The sequence below is a fragment of the Octopus bimaculoides genome, chromosome 2, assembly GCF_046866305.1.
Source record: "Octopus bimaculoides isolate indiv1 chromosome 2, ASM4686630v1, whole genome shotgun sequence".
NCBI lineage: Eukaryota > Metazoa > Mollusca > Cephalopoda > Octopoda > Octopodidae > Octopus > Octopus bimaculoides.
The window spans coordinates 15,980,813-16,002,111 of NC_142929.1; the positions used below are offsets into that span (position 1 = coordinate 15,980,813).

General features: G+C 34.8%; 1 long non-coding RNA gene across 1 annotated transcript; it reads right to left on the minus strand.

Moving 5' to 3' along the window:
* Positions 1 to 8,591: 8,591 nt before the first annotated feature.
* Positions 8,592 to 20,962, minus strand: LOC149136876 (uncharacterized). The gene is made up of 3 exons (XR_016237851.1): positions 18,045 to 20,962; positions 11,177 to 12,245; positions 8,592 to 9,139 (listed from the first exon to the last, which is right to left on the minus strand). It is a non-coding gene; the product is annotated as an uncharacterized LOC149136876 (long non-coding RNA).
* Positions 20,963 to 21,299: the final 337 nt, after the last annotated feature.

Consider the following 21,299-nt stretch of genomic DNA (forward strand, 5'->3'; position numbering starts at 1 on the left):
GACGTTAAACGATGATGATGATGATGATGATGATGTACAGGGCCTGAAATTTAGGGGAATGGGGCAAGTTGATTACATCGACCCTAGTGCATAACTGGTCCTTATTTGATCGACCCCCACTAAAAGGATGAAAGGCAAAGTCAATCTCGGTGGAATTTGAACTCAGAATGTAAAGACAGATGAAATACCGTTAAACATTTCGCCCAGCGTGCTAATGGTCCTACCAGCTCGCTGCTTTAAATGATAAAATAAATAATAACAATAATACAAATAATAATAATGTTGATGGCTTTTTTGTTTTTTTTTCTATTTATGACTTTATGATTTATATACAATTTGTATGAATGACTTGCGAACATCTTTGATGCATAATAAATGCATTTACTTTTCACATTAAGTGATAAACAGAAAATGTTTACATAATTCCTAGCTATATTATTCATCATTAACCTGTATGATCTTTCAACAAAAAGGTAAATAGATATTTCAAGATATGTTAATAAGGGCCGAAAAGAAAAGAAAAAAAAATGAAAGAGGAAAAGAAAAGGAATAAAAATTTTTTCTTTTTGAAAATAAAATGACTAAAATTTTTTTCTTACTATTTTTTCTTTCAGTTAAAAACCTTCATTTTGCTACTTTCATGTTTATATTCAACTTTGAATTAAAAAATTTCTTTTATTAAAATATTGCTAAATATTTTTTCCTGTTGACCATTTTTGTCTTTAAGAATCAAATCTTATTTGTATTTGGTTATTTTGAAGTTTTGCACACACATACACACACACATGTATGTATATATATATATATATATATATATATATATATATAGTTTCAAAAAAGGAAAAAGGCAAAAAAAACAACAACAACAAAAAACAACAACGTGAGGACGTGATACAGATTGTGTTACTAGACGCTCGGGAAAGGAAAGAGAGAGAATATGACGTTTCGAGCGGAGCTCTTCGTCGGAAACAAGTAAAGTCCAAAGAATGGAAAAACGGAGGAAGAAAAAAATCGCCACTGATGTCCACGAGGTTATATATATATATATAATCTGTCCATCTATCTATCTATGAATATATATATATATATAATATATATAATCTGTCCATCTATTTATCTTTCTATGAATATTTGTATGTGTGTTTATTTCTATATATATATATATATATACATACACACACACATATACATAAGTACATACCATACATACATATCTATATTTGTATTTATGTATATACATTATATATATACATAAATATATATATATATTTTTGTATTCATGTATATATATATGTATATGTATATGCATGTGTGTGTGTGTGTGTATATATATATATATGTATGTATTTATGTATGTATACTGGGTCATCCCATAGATAATTCAGCTTTTTTAATTGCATAAACTAAATGTCAGAGAGGGATAGGATAAACTACCTGCATCAATTTGCTATAAAAGCAGGTAGTAATTTTACATTGACCTTATTCTTAGTACAAGTTTTGAAGAGTGCAGTTTGATTTTAACTGTTATTTATTCAAAGCTATAGTGGAAGTGACAAAGGAGCATATTCAGCATATTTTGCTTTATGAGTTCAATAAAGGCAACAACGCAACGGAAAGTGTGATGAATATCAATGCAGTGTATGGGAACGAGACAATAAGTATAGGCCAGTGTCAACGGTGGTTCCAGAAATTCCGAGTCGGAAACTACAGCCTAGAAGATGAGCCTCATCCTGGAAGATCTCTAGTGTTTGATGAGGACGTCCTGCAAACCTTGGTGGAACAAAATCCCATCGTAACTGTTGAGGAACCAGCAGAGAAGTTTGGATTTGGTCATTCAATCATTCATTGGCACCTGTGTGCCATTGGAAAAATTGGAAAATTTGGTTAATGGGTTCCTCACAACCTCTCTGAGTCTAATCACGTGCAGAGAGTGAATGTGTGCTCTTCTTTGCTGTCACGTCTCACGAATGAACCGTTTTTAGACTGAATAGTGACTGGTGATGAGAAATGAGTTCTCTATAAAAATGTCAAGCACCAAAGAAGCATTGGCACCCTAGGCCAAAGGTCTTCACATATGTATGGTATTGTTATCTGTTTGGTGGGATATGAAAGGTTTAGTCCACTTTGAACTTTTAAACCCAAACCAAACGATAATAAAGGAGATCTACTGCGAGTAGCTTCAGTGGCTCAAGTCAGTGTTACAAGAAAAATGACCATCTTTGGTTTCAAAAGGTGTTCTTCCATCATGATACAGCAAGGATGACATTCCAAAGGAAGGAGCGGTTTGAATGGAAAACGATGCCTCACCTACCATATTTGCCAGACATTGCCCCATCTGATTATCATTTATTCTGCAGTCTTCAAAATCATTTGGACGGAAAAAATATGAATTCTGTAGACAAGGTGAGAACAGTAGTGGAGGAATATTTTTCATCATGGATAAGTGAATTTTGTAAGTCAACCAGATAGATGGAAAAGCATTGTAGAAAATGAAGGAGAGTATATTTTAAACTAAAAAAGAAGTTTGTTATCTTAATTTTGAAAAATAAAAGGAGTATTAAAAAAATCGCATTATTTATAGGATGACTCAATATATACATATATACATGTATGCAAAAATACATATATATCAGTAATTCTGAATATATATATATATATATATATATATATATATATATATATATATATAGATGTGAGTGTGTGTGTGTGCATGAATAATCCTCCACAACAATTGCCACCAATAACCTACCCTGTTTTTTTCTCTCTCTCACTAATTTTTTCTTTTGAATATTTCATTCACAGTCTCTGTTATGTTACCTTTTCCCCTTCTCTTCTCTTTTCCGCACTATTTCATGTACCTCTTTATGACTCATACATTCTATTTGGCACTGAACTTGGAATCAATAGTATTTTAACCATTTTCTGTGTTTGGAATGTTTTTGTTATTTTTTCTTCTACTGAAATAATGTTGAGTAAAATATATATTTTTCTTAACAAAACCCGTTTTTTTAACCTTTTCATTCATTTTTTAAAATTGTTATTTGTGTATTTTATTCAAATTATGCAATTCTATTCCATCCTGACACGAGATGTATTCAAATTTCAATACTGAAAACTTACCTGTTTACAGTCCAGTTCTTTTGGTGGTCTTTGTAACACTCTGTCTGTCTGTCTGTCCCTGCAGGTTCTGCTGCCAGCTGGCTGTTTAATACCAAGTCAATTCAGATTAAGTAGACCTCTGATCCATCATCATCATCATCATCACCACCATCATTATCATCATCATTGTCATCATTATCGTTGTTTTCGTCATTATCTTTATGATTGTCTTCATTGTCATCGTCCTCTTCTTCCTCCCCCCCCCCATAATAATAATCATCATCATCATCATTTTAGTGTCCACTTTCCATGGCTCTCACATGAGTTGGACTATATTTGTGTTAAGGAAGGCAGTAAGCAGGCAGAAATGTAAGCACACGGATGAAATGCTTAGGGGTATTTCATCTGTCTTTACGTTCTGAGTTCAAATTCCGTCGAGGTCAACTTTACTTTTCATCCTTTTGGGGTCGACAAATTAAGTACCAGTTGTGTACTGGGGTCGATCTAATCGATTAGCCTCCTCTTGCCAAAATTTTGGGCCTTGTGCCCAGAGTAGAAAAATATATTTGTGTTAAGGTTAAGATTTCTATGGCTGGATGTCCTTTCAGTCACCAGCCCTCACCTGTTTCCAAGCAAAGTAATATTCCCCCCCCCCCCCACCCACCGCTCCTAACCAGACGTGTTTTGCACAAATGACTGGGAATGAAGGACACCGCTTGCATGACAGTGACACTTATTTACAACTATCACTTGAAGTCAAGGCAAGGAAACAGTGACAACCCCCACCCCGGTCTGTTGGGCTCACAGTTATGAGATAGTGAGTTCGATTCCCAAACTGGGCTGTATGTTGTGTTCTTGAGCAAGACACTTTATTTCACATTGCTCCAGTTCACTCAGATGTAGAAATGAGTTCCGCCGTCACAAGTGCCAAGCTGTATCAGTCCCCTTTGCCTTTCCCTTGGATAACACTGGTGGCATGGAGAGGGTAGGCTGGTATGCATGGACGAATGCTGGTCTTCCATAAAACAACCTTGCCCAGACTTGTGCCTCGGAGGGTAACTTTCTAGGTGCAATCCCATGGTCATTCATGACCAAAGGGGATCTTTTTTTTTTTTATTCATGAGAGATATCTCTCAAACATTGAAGACTTTAAAATCTGAGATAAGTTCCGGTACAATGAAACAGCAATTTCTATGAGGTGTTTCCAGCATGGTTGTTTAACTCATTAGGAATAATTACTAAAGGTTTTTGTTTAAAAAAAGTAGGAAGGCACATTTAATAATGTCTTCCAAAATACATTATGTCTTCAAAAAATTGGGCAGGATCATAACTGGAATTTCTCTGAACATAAGTCTACACATTGAAGACTTGTAGGCTAAACAGCTATGGTAACAAAAATGTCTAGTAAGAAAGCTGGTTGTTTAAATCATTCTTTGGTTTGATATATTCATATATCCTCATCATTTAAAATCTGTTTTCCATGCTGGTATGGCTTGGATACTTTGACAGGTGCTGGAAAGGCCAAAAGCTGTATTAAGCTCTAATAGTTTGTTTTGGAATTATTTCTATGTTTGGATGCCCTTCCTAACACCAACCACTCTGAGAGTGTAGTAGGTGCTTTTACATGCCAGTCATATGGTACTGGCAACAGCCATGCTCAAAATTGTGTTTTTTACGTGCCACCTACACAGGAACCAGTCCAGCGGCACTGGCAACGACCTCGCTTGAATGATTTTCTAACATGCCACTGGCACAAGTGCCAGTAAGACGACACTGGTAACGATCAAGCTCAAAAGGTGCTATTTATGGGCCACTAGCACAGAAGCCTTATATCATAAAAACCTTATTCTTAAAATCAATAAAGTACATAAAAGAATAACTGGTATAAAAATGACTATGCACGTTTCGTGGCTATATTTTCAAATAGATAATTAATAAAACCAATTCAATCAATAATCAAATCGATCTACAATTAAATCTATTCAAATATATAGTCACTCCTCAGGTCTAAAATAAAATAAAATAATAATAATAATAATAATAATAATAATAATAATAATAATGATAATAATAAATCAATGTACGTATTGTAACTTATAATAAATATCAAATAAATATATATGTGTGTGTGTGTGTGTGTTATTCAGAATATTTCAAGAAAATATTTTTGTCAAAGCTCAATTTCAGCAATAGAAATAATCAACGCAATTTTAAATCAAAAGTACTGAAGGGTTAACTGTTTAGAAAGAGACAAGGAATAAAAGAACAATCCAATTAGCATCTTTTGAAATGACTGTCAGAAACAATTCCTCTAGCTGTGAGACACAACATGAAAAAAATAAAAAAATAAAAGTAATAAAAAATTATGGCAGTTCTTTTGGAAAGACGAAGCTAATTGCAGTGAGAGAAATTGTACTTGTCGAAGAAGAAAAATTGAATTCTGACTGAAAACTTTCAGAAATCCTAGGGTTCCACATATTTATTTATTGATGTCAGCTTTTTGTGCTAACAAGAGAGCTTTTGCATCGTTAATGCTTGATTTCCTAAATCTAGCTGTCAAATTTCTCTCAGCAAGTTACCCCATTGCTTATGGAATAAGAACTGTATGTTTTAAGTGCTCAGTCTTCATGCTAGGCTTAAAGATAGGGACAGGCAATGTTTAGGGGTATTTATAAAAAGAAAAAAAAATCTGTTTTGTTCCATCAGTCATTAATCTCCTCAAGGACTAATTGGAAGCTAACAACAACAACAACAACGACTACGACGACGACAATGACAAGAATAACAACAATGACAACAGTAATGATAACAATTACAACAACAAGAACTACATTGATGAAAACAACAACAACATCAATGACAATGACAGCTACAGCAATAATGACAACTACAACAAGAACAAGGTTATGGACACTCCTCCTCCTCCCTCTTCTTCTCCTCTCCCTCTTCTTCTCTCCCTCCCTCTTCTTCTTCCCCTCTCCCTCCTCCTCCAGGCAAAGGTTGATTGGTGGTTGTGGTAGGAGGCAATGATTCAGATTGGTGGAGAGATTAAGGTATTAAGTTCATGACTTACAAAAGAAGAGTTCAAATCCCGGCAGTGAAATTGCATTATATTCTTAGGCAAGATACTCCTACATAACGACTGATCAGAAATGTCCTGTAACTCTTAATATTTGCTGGAATTACTCCTTAAAACAGTGTCGAGAGTAAACCGACTGTTAGGAATTGAAACCATACTCAAGGAATTTAACATTACTCATAAAAAGATTCGAACCTTCTTTAAGAAACTAACATTAGAAAGGCTATCAAGCTGGGAAACAAGCTCTAAACACTTGCAGTGACTGTGTGGTAAGAAGTTTGCTTTCAAACCACATAGTTTCAGTTTCAATCCCATGGCATGGCACCTTGGGCAAATATCTTCTGCTATAGCCTCGGGATGACCAAAGCCTTGTGAGTGGATTCGGTAGATGGAAACATAAAGAAACCTGCCATATATATATATATATATATATATATATAAAGAAAATAAGGTAATGGAGATATAGTATTTAATAAAAATTTATTATCTGCAAAAATCAAACAGTCCCTTACAGCTATTTCAATTAAGCCTAAAAAATTTAAATAGCAATTATTAAAATCATTATATTAGGCAAAATCTCTTCAGAGGGGTAGAAGAAAAATATACTGTTAGGTTTTTATGTGTTGTATTTTAGATACCATCCCTTAATGAGGCTAATTTAACTTCTCGTAGAATAAATATATATATATATATTGCGATCTATATTCGCCATGATAGATCGCTAACCACTACACACATTTTTTTCTCTCCTTGTTTCTCTCCTTGTTTCTTTCTGTGGAAGAGCATAGGCTCGAAACGTTAAAGACTTTTTCAATTCCCGAGTATTATACTAATACATCTGTTTGTTGTCTACACCACCTGTCTTTGTCTGTTGTTTTTTGTAAATTCTCCCTATATATATATATATATATATATATATATATATATATATATATATATAGGAGAATATACAAATAATAACAACAGACGAGGACAGGTGGTGTAAATAACAAAAGTATATATTAGTATGACGCTCGGGAATACGGAAAGTCTTTGACGTTTCGAGCTACGCTCTTCAACAGAAAGAATACGGAGACAAGGAGAAAAACACGGAGAAAAAAAAATTGAATAGTGTTCAGTCAACGGTCAATCATAATAATGCTGAGTAAGTGCTATGGATAGACCATAGTTAAGCTCCAGGATAGGTGATTATGCGAATAAGGGGTCCAACTTAGGTCACATGTCAGCGTGTGAATATAAAGATTTACTTTTTGTAATGAGATAAAAAACCAAGGATGTGTATATTATAGAACATTTATAAATAGAAGGTCTTACAGCTCCATAATATACGCAGCGTAGGTTTTTCATCTCATTACGAAAAGTAAATCCTTATATATCATCATCATCATCATCGTTTAACGTCCGCTTTCCATGCTAGCATGGATTGGACGATTTGACTGAGGACTGGTAAGCCAGAAGGCTGCACCAGGCTCCAATCTGATCTGTCAGAGTTTCTACAGCTGGATGCCTTTCCTAACGCCAACAACTCTGAAAGTGTAGCGGGTGCTTTTACGTGCCACCTGCATGGGAGCCAGTCCAATATATATATATATATATATATATATATATATATATATATATATATATATATATATATATATAAAGTATAGTAAGGAAGGGAAAAAGAAGTGTAGACGTTATTTTATTCCAAGTTGGTACATATATCCAATAAAAACTCTACAAGTTGTTTCCAAGACTAATTAATTCAAAACCAAATGAAATATAATCCTTTTGAAATCATATATATAGTGTGTCTCTTTGTGTCACCCAAACGTTGTTTGACAACTGGTGTTGGTGTATTTACATCCCCATAATGTAGCAGTTCAACAGAAGTGACCAATAGAATAAGTATCAGGCTTCAAAAGAGCAAAATAAGTACTAGAGTCAATTCATCAAACTAAAAATATCTTCAATGTGATGCCCCAGCATGACCGCAGTCTAATGACTGAAACAAGAAGAGGATAGAAGAAAAGATGAATTAGCAGAACTAGCTAAGCAATAAAAGAAAGAAACATTAAATATTTTAAAACCATTTATATTTACTTTGCTTTGTGAATATCAGACAAGAATATGCCAGAAGAATATGTTACTAGTTGAGTTTGCTTGTTACTGTGCTGGAAATAATGTGTTGTGAGCTTATAAGCTGACACTTCTAATGCATTTCATGTCTTTCATGCAAATCGAAAAAGGAAACATGGATTCTTAATATCAAAATTTATTGTTATAAGAGAGCTGTAGATGACCAAGGCAGTAAGTATAAGATGAGATGCTTTCTTATTTAACTACTTTTACAATAAACAATGAATGGGTGTTGTTGCTGCATTAATAATGAAATAAATGGGAAGATGAATTAATGGGTGAGAGAGAATTCGTTGCCCTCTTTTTATTACGCTTATTGCTGAAAGATTGTATTGGACATGACCATCCAATGAGGAGCAGCAAAGTAAGAACAGAAAGTCATTTACAAGCAGTAGTTTTGTTGGACAGCTTCTGTAGTTGTGGATAGATGGAACATGATTATCACAACTAATACATAAATCTGAAGAGTGCTTAATGCATGAAAGTTTTAGTTTTATCACAATAAATATATAATATTCTGTCATTGTAAAATTGTAAAAACTGTAAATAATAAATCGTGAAAATCAGACTAAGCTGGAATTTCACTGATTGATATATTCTTCCATACACAATCATACAAACTCGGATGTATATATATATATATATATATATATGTATGTGTTTGTTGCTTGTATCTGTGTTTGTCCCTCCACCATCGCTTGACAACCAATGTAGGTGTGTTTACGTCCCCATCACTTAACAGTTTGGAAAAAGAGAATATAAGTACTATGCTTACAAAGAATAAGTCCTGGGGTCGATTTATTTGATTAAAGGTGGTGCTCCAGCATGGCCACAGTCAAATGACTGAAATAAGTAAAAGAGTAAAAGAATATATATATATATATATATATATATATAAAATATATATATATATAGAAAAATTCACATAAGTACCAAGAATGTAACAGCCTACTTATAAAGGGTTTAGTGAAATGTTTTTAAATGACATAGATAAATAAATAAATGGTGCTAAGTGTAGGTGTTATTCAAATCTTTATACTTCTGGCACATGTTTTAAAGTGAACATTAGTATTATTCCAGAAGGAATAAAATGATGTAAAACAATGCAATCTTCTCATCGGGGGAAAAAATAGAAATAAAATGCATCAAAAAGACATTTTAACTGAATGTGATTACTGCATATATGATGAAGTATTTATGGTGGTAAGTATTTAAAAAAAAAAACTTAATAGATATGACGTCAAAAGGCAATTTATAGAAAGAGAAGTAGGAGGAAGAAAGAAATTAGGAGAAAACCTATATATATATATATATAGAGAGAGAGAGAGAGAGAGAGAGAGAGAGAGAGAGAGAGAGAGAGAGAGAGAGAGAGAGAGAGAGAGAGAGAGAGAGAGAGAGAGAGGGAGAGAGAGAGAGAGAGAGTGGGAGCATGTATACTGTTTCATGATGATGAGAGTAACAAAAAATGTACTCCATTTGGTGAGAGATAAATGTTAAGTAATATATGCAGTAGATACTTTTGTGAGCTACAAATAGTTTCATGTGATGAAAACATCTCAGTCAGCATTTTTAACATGTCTGGTGCCTTCACAGAATCATCAGGCTGTGCACACACACACACACACACATGCACAAATGTGCAAGGAGTGTTTGAATGAATGAATGAATGCAAGTGTCATCTGCTGTTGTGTGGTTTTTACGTTAGTAGTGCTTACAATCATTTGTGTTACAGACCCATCATGTTCACAAGTATCTGATTGTCGAACAATGTCAAATACTGAACTTCACCTAACTCAGAACACAACTGTCCAACCTTTGGTTCTCCTCACTGTCTGTCTTTTTTCTGTGTCTGGTTCTTGTACTGGTCACTTTCTTCATAAGACAAGTGAAATGTCTTCTGAGCTGGTAGGAGCAAATTTACATCAACAAGCAATGACCAACTGGGCAGCTATTTGCGTAATATCATCTGTAGAAGAAGGGGTACCACAATGAATGTTGTGTACCAATGGCTTAGTTTGACTGTACCATGAGGAACCTCATGGTGGTGACTCTTCCTCATGCATTCCAAGAGACTACCATTTATATTCTCCCACAGTTCCTGTTATGCAGTGGAGATAACTCCCTATTTATTAAACCCATAAGGTATCTTGGAACACCACAAAAATCAGATTGGACAGAACCCTAGTAATGTTATCACTTGAAAAGCCTTCCATTTTTTTTTACAAAAATTTTATAGTCTACATTTTTGTTGATATCAATCCTCAATCTTCCAAAATCCTGGTTGTTGTTAATAAAAAATTTACTGGTTGGAAACAAAAAATTCCAGGTTCAAATCAAAGTACAGACCTGCTGGACTACAATGACTTCAAATGTTGATATTTCTTTTAATCCATCTTAGTCCATCACATGAGTATTGATCAGATATTGGAGCAAACTAAGTCCCTTGTATTCTACCCTTATAAAAAGATTGACTTTGTGTCTAAGATGAAAGAAATCAATACTTAAAATATACAGCAAAGTTCATTCACTCGTAAAAGAGGTTTAAAAGATATCTTGAGAAGTCAACCTTTTTTTTTGTTTTTGTATTTGTTGAACAGGAAAAAAATTGTACGTATCTTCAACTATGCCTAACGTAAGTTTGGATTGAGCACACTATTGAACTATTGATACAAATATAGTTTTCCATTATAAAGATAATTCCACGGCTTAAAGAAGATGGTAAATCTGAAGCATGTCTCAGAAAATACAGTGATCCTTCGAATGCATGCAATATTGATTATATTTTCCTTTATTTATTTTTCAAACTTACAATAAAAATAATATCTGGATAACTAAAACAAAAACAAAAAAAAAAGAGTTGACTTCTTGAATGAAATTTACCGTATAATCTGTACTGACAGGAAAGAAATTCCATCTTCTCTTAAAATCAGGTTTTTTCCTCCTCCTTATCATCACTGTCATCATCGTCATCATCATCATCATCATCATCCTCATCATTGTCATCATTGTCATCATGAACATCGTTGTCGTCATCATTGTTGTCATCATCACCATCATCATCATTGTTGTCATCATCATCATCATTGTCGTAGTCATCATCATCATCATCATCATAGTTATCATCATCATTGCCATTGTCATCCTCCTCGTCCTCCTCCTCATCATCGTTATCATCATTATCATCATCATTGTCATCCTCCTCCTCCTCATTGTTATCATCATCACCATTATCATCATCCTTATCAACATCATCATCATGCTAGTCTTGGTAGGACAGTTTGACAGGAAACTGGTGAGCTGCAAGGCTGTGTTGAGTTCCCATGTCATCTTGGACATCAACCAATCTACAGTGTGTGTGTGTGCTGAGTGCATTCTGTCTTGCATGGCACCAGCTCCAGTGAGGTTGCCATGTAACTTGCAAGACAGGAAAGAGCAGAGAAAAAGGAAAAGGGAAAGGTCCCTGTGAAGGGGAAGGTGGAGGTGGATGGCTGTATGCCAGGCGTTGAAAAGGCTAAAGAATGATAGAGGGACAAGCACAAGTGTCTTGCTATGGAGGAGATAAAAGGCTGAAAGAGATAAAGGGAAGGTAGTGATGGATGGGTGGGGGGGAGCTGGAGTAAACTCTCAAGGAACAAAGAACAAGAAGGTGAGCATGGGGGGGGGGAGAAAGTGGAGGTTTTCATAAGAGTTTGAGGAAGGAGTAAACATGTGGAGGTAGAGGTCGGTGTAGTGAGTGATGAAGAAGAGTGGGAGTGAAGATGATGGAAGATACGAGTATGCAGAGGGATGAGGTGGGAGATATAGGAATGGTTTAGGAAGGAGAATGAAAGTGAAAGTAGTAGCACCATGGTAAATACTTGTCAACAAATATTAAAACACGAACATCAGCTCAAGGTTAATAAATAAAATCCATCATAAAATTGGTGAATCTCTTGCAAGGCACAAAAACCTAAAAAAAAAAAAGAGAGAAGAAAAACGGGGTTGTGATCATAAAATGGTTGGATGAAATTTTCCACAGGAAATCCATCTAAAATTTGAAATATCTAAATTATTCATAAGGAATGCAAAATTAAAGTTAAGGTAGACTCAATTTCCACCATTTTTTTTTTTTTTTACCCAAATCAGAATAAATTATTTTGTTTATCTGAAATAATCTTTTTTTTTGTGTAGTTATACAAAGAAGCAGAGAAGCATTGATTAAAGGATCACTTAATATAATTAAGTATCAAATTTATTTTTGCAGAAAAAAGGTTGATAGTGACTTCGAAGTTTTGCTGACTGCTTGCTACTGTTGACTTCATCAGCCAACAACTCGTGTAACTTGAAGTCATTACCAACCTAGTTCTTTATATATATATGTATATGAAGTATAAGGAAAGGAAAAAAATTGTAGGTATAGATGATCTTTAATTCATAATCCAAGTTGGTACAGATCCAGTATAAATTCTACAAATTGTTTCAGAGTCTAATTAATTCCAAAGACAAAAACAAAAAACTCTTCTTGAAATAAAAATTAGATTCTTCGTCAGGAATTACATTTTCATATCAATAATTATGACCAAAAAAACTATAAAAAGACCATTCATGCCCAGAAAGTTTGACAGGAGCTAACCAGCTGAAGGGCTGTCCAGGGTCCATGTTGCTTTTGGCATGGTTTCTATATATGGTAAGTTGCAAGTGCAGTTTTAGGTTTCTGCCAACCAATTCAATGATTTTACTAAGATTTGGTGTACAAGAAGTACCTGTGCAGATGAATAATTTTCCAGTGGGTTTTGCTTGCACTGCACTAGCCCCTGTCTATTGACCCAAGAAAACTTTCACCGGTGTGACATGAGAATTAACAAAACCAGGAACTTCCAAGGCCTCAGGTCTTATTTTATATATATATATCATCATCATCATTGTTTAACATCCATTTTCCATGGTGGCATGGGTTAGATGGTTTGACAGGAGCTGATCAGCTGAAGGGCTGTTTCAGGCTTCATGTCTGTTTTAGATACTGTGCCAAAAGAGACATGGACCCTGAACAGTCGTCCTTCAGCTGGTCAGCTCCTGTCAAAGTGTCCAGTCCATGCTAGCATGGAAAACAGATGTTAAACAACGACGATGTTGATGATGTGTGTGTGTAGACTCTTTACTCTTTTACTTGTTTCAGTCATTTGACTGCGGCCATGCTGGAGCACCACCTTGAAGAATTTTTAGTCAAATGAATCAGCCCCAGTATTTGATTTTTGTAAGCCTAATACTTATTTTATTGGTCTTTAATGCCAAACCTCTAAGTTACGGGGAAAGTAAACAAAACAACACCAGTGGTCAAGTGGTGATGGAGGACAAACATAGGAACAAAGACACATACGTGTATCACACACATGTATCAGTAATCTGGAAAGGATTTGAAGCAAAAGTTCTGGAAATTTCATGTTATACCTATATATATATATATATATATATATATATATATATGTCCCCGTAACTTAGCGGTTCAGCAAAAAGAGACTGATAGAATAAGTACTAGGCTTACAAAGAATAAGTACTAGGCTTACAAAGAATAAGTCCTGGGGTCGATTTGCTCAACTAAAGGCGGTGCTCCAGCATGGCCGCAGTCAAATGACTGAAACAAGTAAAAGAGTAAAGAGTCTACACACACACATCATCAACATCGTCGTTGTTTAACATCTGTTTTCCATGCTAGCATGGACTGGACACTTTGACAGGAGCTGACCAGCTGAAGGACGACTGTTCAGGGTCCATGTCTCTTTTGGCACAGTATCTAAAACAGACATGAAGCCTGAAACAGCCCTTCAGCTGATCAGCTCCTGTCAAACCATCTAACCCATGCCACCATGGAAAATGGATGTTAAACAATGATGATGATGATATATATATATAAAATAAGACCTGAGGCCTTGGAAGTTCCTGGTTTTGTTAATTCTCATGTCACACCGGTGAAAGTTTTCTTGGGTCAATAGACAGGGGCTAGTGCAGTGCAAGCAAAACCCACTGGAAAATTATTCATCTGCACAGGTACTTCTTGTACACCAAATCTTAGTAAAATCATTGAATTGGTTGGCAGAAACCTAAAACTGCACTTGCAACTTACCATATATAGAAACCATGCCAAAAGCAACATGGACCCTGGACAGCCCTTCAGCTGGTTAGCTCCTGTCAAACTTTCTGGGCATGAATGGTCTTTTTATAGTTTTTTTGGTCATAATTATTGATATGAAAATGTAATTCCTGACGAAGAATCTAATTTTTATTTCAAGAAGAGTTTTTTGTTTTTGTCTTTGGAATTAATTAGACTCTGAAACAATTTGTAGAATTTATACTGGATCTGTACCAACTTGGATTATGAATTAAAGATCATCTATACCTACAATTTTTTTCCTTTCCTTATACTTCATATACATATATATATAAAGAACTAGGTTGGTAATGACTTCAAGTTACACGAGTTGTTGGCTGATGAAGTCAACAGTAGCAAGCAGTCAGCAAAACTTCGAAGTCACTATCAACCTTTTTTCTGCAAAAATAAATTTGATACTTAATTATATTAAGTGATCCTTTAATCAATACTTCTCTGCTTCTTTGTATAACTACACAAAAAAAAAGATTATTTCAGATAAACAAAATAATTTATTCTGATTTGGGTAAAAAAAAAAAAAAATGGTGGAAATTGAGTCTACCTTAACTTTAATTTTGCATTCCTTATGAATAATTTAGATATTTCAAATTTTAGATGGATTTCCTGACTGAAGCAAGTAAAAGATAAATGATAAAAAAAAGATAAATAATAACCTTTATTTTCCTCCTCCCCCGCTCCCACACTGGTACTAAACAAAAATAAAAAAATGTAGAACTCCCTCTTGTCCAATTAGAGGGTTTGCAGCTATGTATGATAAGCACGGGGCACATTAACCACAGCTAGTCCTTATTAAAGATGGGCTTAGAATATTAACAGCAAGGAAATGAGACATGTAGAGTTTTTACGTCTTTACTCCACTTCCTTTCTTTTAACACACCACCTCAAAAACAAACAAAAATAAGACCCCTTTAACAATGGATTTAATGGAGAATGCTGTAGTAACCTAGTTGAATTGAAACTTGTCGTTAATTGTTACAAGTAGAATTCACTGCGTTGTCTTGCAGCAAATGACTCCCCTTGGAATATGAACACATGAGCCAAGAGTTATGTACAAGTTCACTTAATCAGTACTGAACTTCACACTTGATCACTTTCACCCTGAATGAGGGTAAACAAAGATCTTTGTTGAAAACCCCCGTTGGCTGGCTGGAAAAGAATAATTAGTTTGCGTAAAACAGAAATATAATAAAAAATAAACAATAATGCATTATCTTGAGATATTATAGCATCAGATGCATAGCAATAAGTACTTTTGCAGGTCTTTTGTTAGTGGAGATAAAAAAAGACTATTTCTCTTATGTTTTTCTTGTGGTGGGGAGTATATATACACATACATATACATCTATCTATCTATCTATCTCTCTCTCTCTGTGTATACATATATATATATATATATATATATATATATATATATATATATATAGAGAGAGAGAGAGAGAGAGAGAGAGAGAGAGTGAGGGAGAGAAACAGATGTAATTTATTTATTTAGGCTTTTTTCTCTTTTTGGTTTTCTTTGTTGTTGAATTTAGATTATGAAGATATAAATGGTTTCTGGAAGTTTACATAGGACAACAGAAGACAACATCTACTTTGCCATAAGGATAATTGATGTACAAAGTTGACAAATCTACAATTGAATTAATACGCAATTGCTCATATATATATAGCATGTAGATATAGATGCGTGTGTGTATGTGTATGTGTGTGTGTATATATATATATATATATATATATATATATATATATATATATATATATACATATATATGCATGTGTGTGTTTGTACATACACATCATTTATTCAAAGCTGTGACTGTGTAAATTGCTATATATGCAGAGTTACCTTTGAACAACATTAATGTTATTCCAGTCTTCTAGTCTGTCTGGTAGTATTGAGTACATTTTTTACTTAATTGCAATTAGACCAGTGTGAAACCATTATACAAAACACAGAAGCTGCACACACAGACAGACACAGAAGCTGCACACACAGACAGACTCATGCACACTCAATCACAGATAATGATGTAGTTTCACCAGAAGAGATAGTCAGTGATGTGAAGAACTAGTATTTAGAGTGAGGGAGGGTTCTAATTGTGCGCTGTCTTTATGGGTGTGTACTGAGATGATGTTATCTTGATATGTGTCTGTTATCTTTCCTTTCTTTCAGTCATTAGACTGCGGCCATGCTGGGGCACTGCCTCGAAGAACTTTCAGTCAAACAAATCGACACCTGTACTGATTTTCTTTTAAAAACCTCCTACTTATTCTATCAATATCTTTTGCTGAACCACCAAGTTATGAGGATGTAAACAAACCAACACCAGTTGTCAAACGGTGGGAGGGGAAACAAACACACAAACACATGTACACATACACACACACATACATGACAAGTTTCTTTTAACTTCCATCTACGAAATCCCCCCACAAGGTTTTGGTTGGCTTGAAGCTATAGTAGAAGATACTTGTCCAAGGTGCCATGAAGTAAAACTGAACCCAGAACCGTGCGTCTAAGTAGTGTTTGTTTTTTGTCTCCCCCCCACCACCCTGTTCGACATGGTTGGAATAACTCAAATTGAATGTTTTCCAGATATTTGTCAATGGAATCCAAAACAGCTTTGTTGTATGTTGTCTTGGTTTCATCTGGATGATGCATGGTTGGAGGAGGTTAGCAAAGAATAAATTTACTTAGGTAGGTGATCCCGTTGGTGCTGTAAATATTTCGTAAAGGATATGTTCATTCCTCGGTGTAAAATAGTTTTTTTCCACAAGTTTTTTAGAGTGCATTCAATGTATTTGACCTCCAAACACGCCACAAGCTTTGTTTCGTGTTTATTTTTTCCCCTATTCGTGGTTATTTTGCATGCTTTCAACGAACGGGACATCAAAATCATGCGTAAACGGCTCCTTTCCCCAGAAAAGGATTTGGCTGCTATTTCTAGCACGACTTGCTACCACATAACAGCTATTTCGTACAAGGCAGGACAATGATTGTTGTAGACCAGAGGTGAGGAAACCCCCGCTCGCGGCGCAATTGCGCCCACGAGCCCATTTTATTACGCCCGCAGGCTGATATACTCGTATGTAAAAGATAAAGTAAATTTTTAATTATAAAATTTACACAATACTCGTATACATAGGTCGGGTTTCCACCATGACTTAAACGGTCAGACTCGAACAGAAATCTTTCGGTAATTGCCATTTGAATGGAAATTTTGTTTACACTATAAAACACATATTGCTTGGTTTGTACCACCCCCTTGAGACCCATCTACACTTAAGCTGAGAAAACTAAAAATATATTGCACGTATCGAAATAATTTTTATGTGAGACAAAAACTCAAGGGGTGTAGAAAATACAGCGTAAAATTTATTCATATCCCAAAACTCCAAGTATTTAAATTTTCCTCCCTATTTCATTCTTCACGTTTTTCGAAAAAAAACTTCCGAAATCGGCACTCATCCGCTTTCTGTCAATCGATAAGCAAAAAATATTTTTAAAATCTATTAAAAATCAAAAACAAATTGGTAATACTTCATCGAAACAGAAACTATTAATTTGGTGCTTTGTGAACAGGATTATAAAAAAATATTACTCACCTTTTTTTTTCTGAAAAAGCAGTGAAAAATAATGTTTTCCGAAAGGAGTGTCGCACTTCTGCTATCTGTCGGTGTCAAGAAGGTCAACAGGAGTTACTTTCATCTGCCATCGGCTTATCAGTTATCGCCCTTGCCTATCCACTCGCTTGTCAACACCTGTGAGGACAAGGGAGAGAGAAAAGTCAACTTAGCAGAACCAAACAATATTCTTTTATTCTTTTACTTGTTCCAGTCATTTGGTGGGGAGGACAAACACAAACACACATATATATATATACGACGGGCTTCTTTCAGTTTCCGTCTACCAAATCCACTCACAAGGCTAGAGCAGAAGATACTTGCCCAAGGTGCCACATAGTGGGACTGAACCCGGAACCATGTGGTTAGTAAGCAAGCTATTTAACACACAGTCACTTCTGCGCCTATAGCCACTCCTTTGCAGATTTTTATTTTTTATTATTTTTACAACACTAAATGCATGCATTACAACTACGAGCCAGTTGGCTTTTGTTTTTCCCAGGTAGCGGTAATAACAAAAATTCCGAAAGTGATAATTATAAATTTAACCGGTTAATAACTTTTTTAGATCAATTTTTTAATACCCTTATCAATATGGCAAGCGGTTATAAAAATCCTATAAAGAGAAGTGCTGGTGAACGTGCTTTGTTTGATGAAAAATGGACTGAGCTTTATTTATTTATTTATTTATTTTTATTGAAACAGATAACAAGTGCATTTGTCTTATTGTCAACGAACAAGTAGCCGTTCATAAAAAAAATATAATATAGAGAGGCATTTTGTGAGTAAGCATATGACCTATGGAAATTTGAAAGTATCTGAACGTTTTGACAAGTTGGCTCCTTGAAAGAAAAATCTGACCTAAAGACAAGCTTTTTTTAAAAGACCAATTCTTGAAAGTTAATCAGTTACTCGAGTTAGTTATGCGGTATACGAAAATATTGCTAAAAAAACACTCAAACCATATAGCGATGGTGAATTGGTGAAAGAATGTATTCTTACTTAATTTGTTTGGAAATATTAGCTTATCAAGAAGAACTGTTTCTGATCGTATTAAAGATATTGCTGATGACATTCAAGATTCTTTAAAATCTGATTCAGCAGAATTCGTATCGTATTCATTAGCTATTGATGAGACAACTGATCTGTCTAATACTTCTCAGATGGCAATATTTGTACGTAACGTGGAATAACTGCAAAATTCAACATTCGGAAGAATTTCTAGCCTTGAAATCAATGCATGGAACAACTAGAGGTGAAGATTTATTTCAAATAGTCAACTCGGCCTTAAAAGATTTTGATTTGATTTACCATATGAAAAAATGAGTGGTCTTGCTACAGATGGCGCTCCATCTATGGTAGGTCGTGAAAGAGGGTTCGTAGCTCTGATTAAGAATGAATTTAAGAAGCGTCTTTTGGATCCCTCTCAAGATGGGCAATGTAATGAAAGTTGTAACTAAGGTCGTTAATTTGATAAAAAACATAGGGAATTAAAAGAATTTTTGAAAGATCTTGAAGCCGAATATGGTAATTTATTGTACCATTGTGAAGTTAAGTGGTTAATTAAGGCCCAATTGCTTAAGCGATTTTATGAAGCGAAGGAAGAAGGGAAAATTTTTATGGATATTAAAGATGTTCCTATAATAAAACTGGAAGATAAAAAGTTTCAAAGTGATTTAGCATTTTTACTAGATAATTGAATAATGGAAAAATTTGTCTTCGTACCAGACTTACTAACGAAAACCTGAGTAATGAACTAAGAATGGCAGTTTCTTCAAAGACGTGATATTTCTAAACTTTCAAATAAACAAACATAAAAAAAAATAGTTTCATCCCACTCACTAAACAAAGCCAAATTTTAAAGTTAAGGTTAATTAACTTTGATAAAATTATCACTAGGATAAATTTGTTCAAATATGTCATTTACACATAATACTGTTTAGATATTAATGTAATTTTTCAAAATTAAATTCGGTCTGTGTTTGACTTATAATTTCTCCAACATTAAGATAGGTACATTTTGGAAAATATAGAATATCTCATAAGTAATATAAGCGTCCTAAATTCAGGGGGCGGTGTTAATGAAGATGTTACGCGTTAATCTAATGTGTTAAACTAATCTTTATTAATGTATAACGAATTGTGCATAGATATATATACAGATACAAGAGTCAGAACTTGTGATCTGCCCGCGGACATTTTCCTTTGGGAATTTTTGTCCGCCGTACTAAAAAGTCCTCCCACCCCGTCGTAGACATTACCACTGAAGTTTGAATTGTAGTCAGGTATGTGTGTTGTCTCTGTGTGTATTTTTAATATTTATAATCCCTAAGGCGGCGAGCTGGGAAAATCGTTAGATTACCAGGAAAATGCTTAGCAACACTTCGTCCGACTTTACTCTTCTGAGTTCCTATTCCGTTGAGATCGGGCAAGGTTGTTTATGGAAGACCAGCAGTCACCCATGCATACCAGTATCCCTTCTCCACGACACTGATGCTGTCTAAGGGAAAGGCAAAGGCTGATACTACTTGGCACCAGTGATGCCACAACACATTTCTACAGCTGAGTGAGCTGGAGCAACACGAAATAAAGTGTCTTGCTCAAGAACACAACACATTCCCCAGTCTGGGAATCGAATTCACTACCTCATGGTTGTAAGCCCGACGCTCTAACCACTGCTTTGCGTTACAGTAACGAAAGACTTACTTCTACGTAAACGGAGCTAGCAAAATCAGACTAGAGAAAAATAGTCCTAGATACGACTTCCGGATCCTGCAGACCCGAAAATAACAATAAAATGGAAACCTAGATACTTTCGAAAAAGACTCCCTTAGTTCAAAAAAAAAAAAAAAAAAAAAAAAGAAATTTAAAGGTAGAAAGAATTTCTAATATTAGATACACACGAGTTTAAAAACAATTAAATCCTACCAAAGTTATTCATATTTACTGAACTAAAAGGAGAACCGTTTACACATACAAAAGCGTCTAACACGATAGTATTGCAAATTCCCACATAACTTAGAAGCACAATTAATCCTTTCTGCTATAGGCACAAGAAAGTTGGGGAAGGAGGTAAGTCGATTACATTGACCCCAGTACGTAACTGGTACTTATTTTATCGACCTCGAAAGAATAAAAGGTAAAGCCAACCTCGGTGGAATTTGAACTCAGAACTTAGCGACGGGCGAAATACTGCTAAGCATTTCTCCCGGCGTGCTAACCACTCCGCCAGTTCAC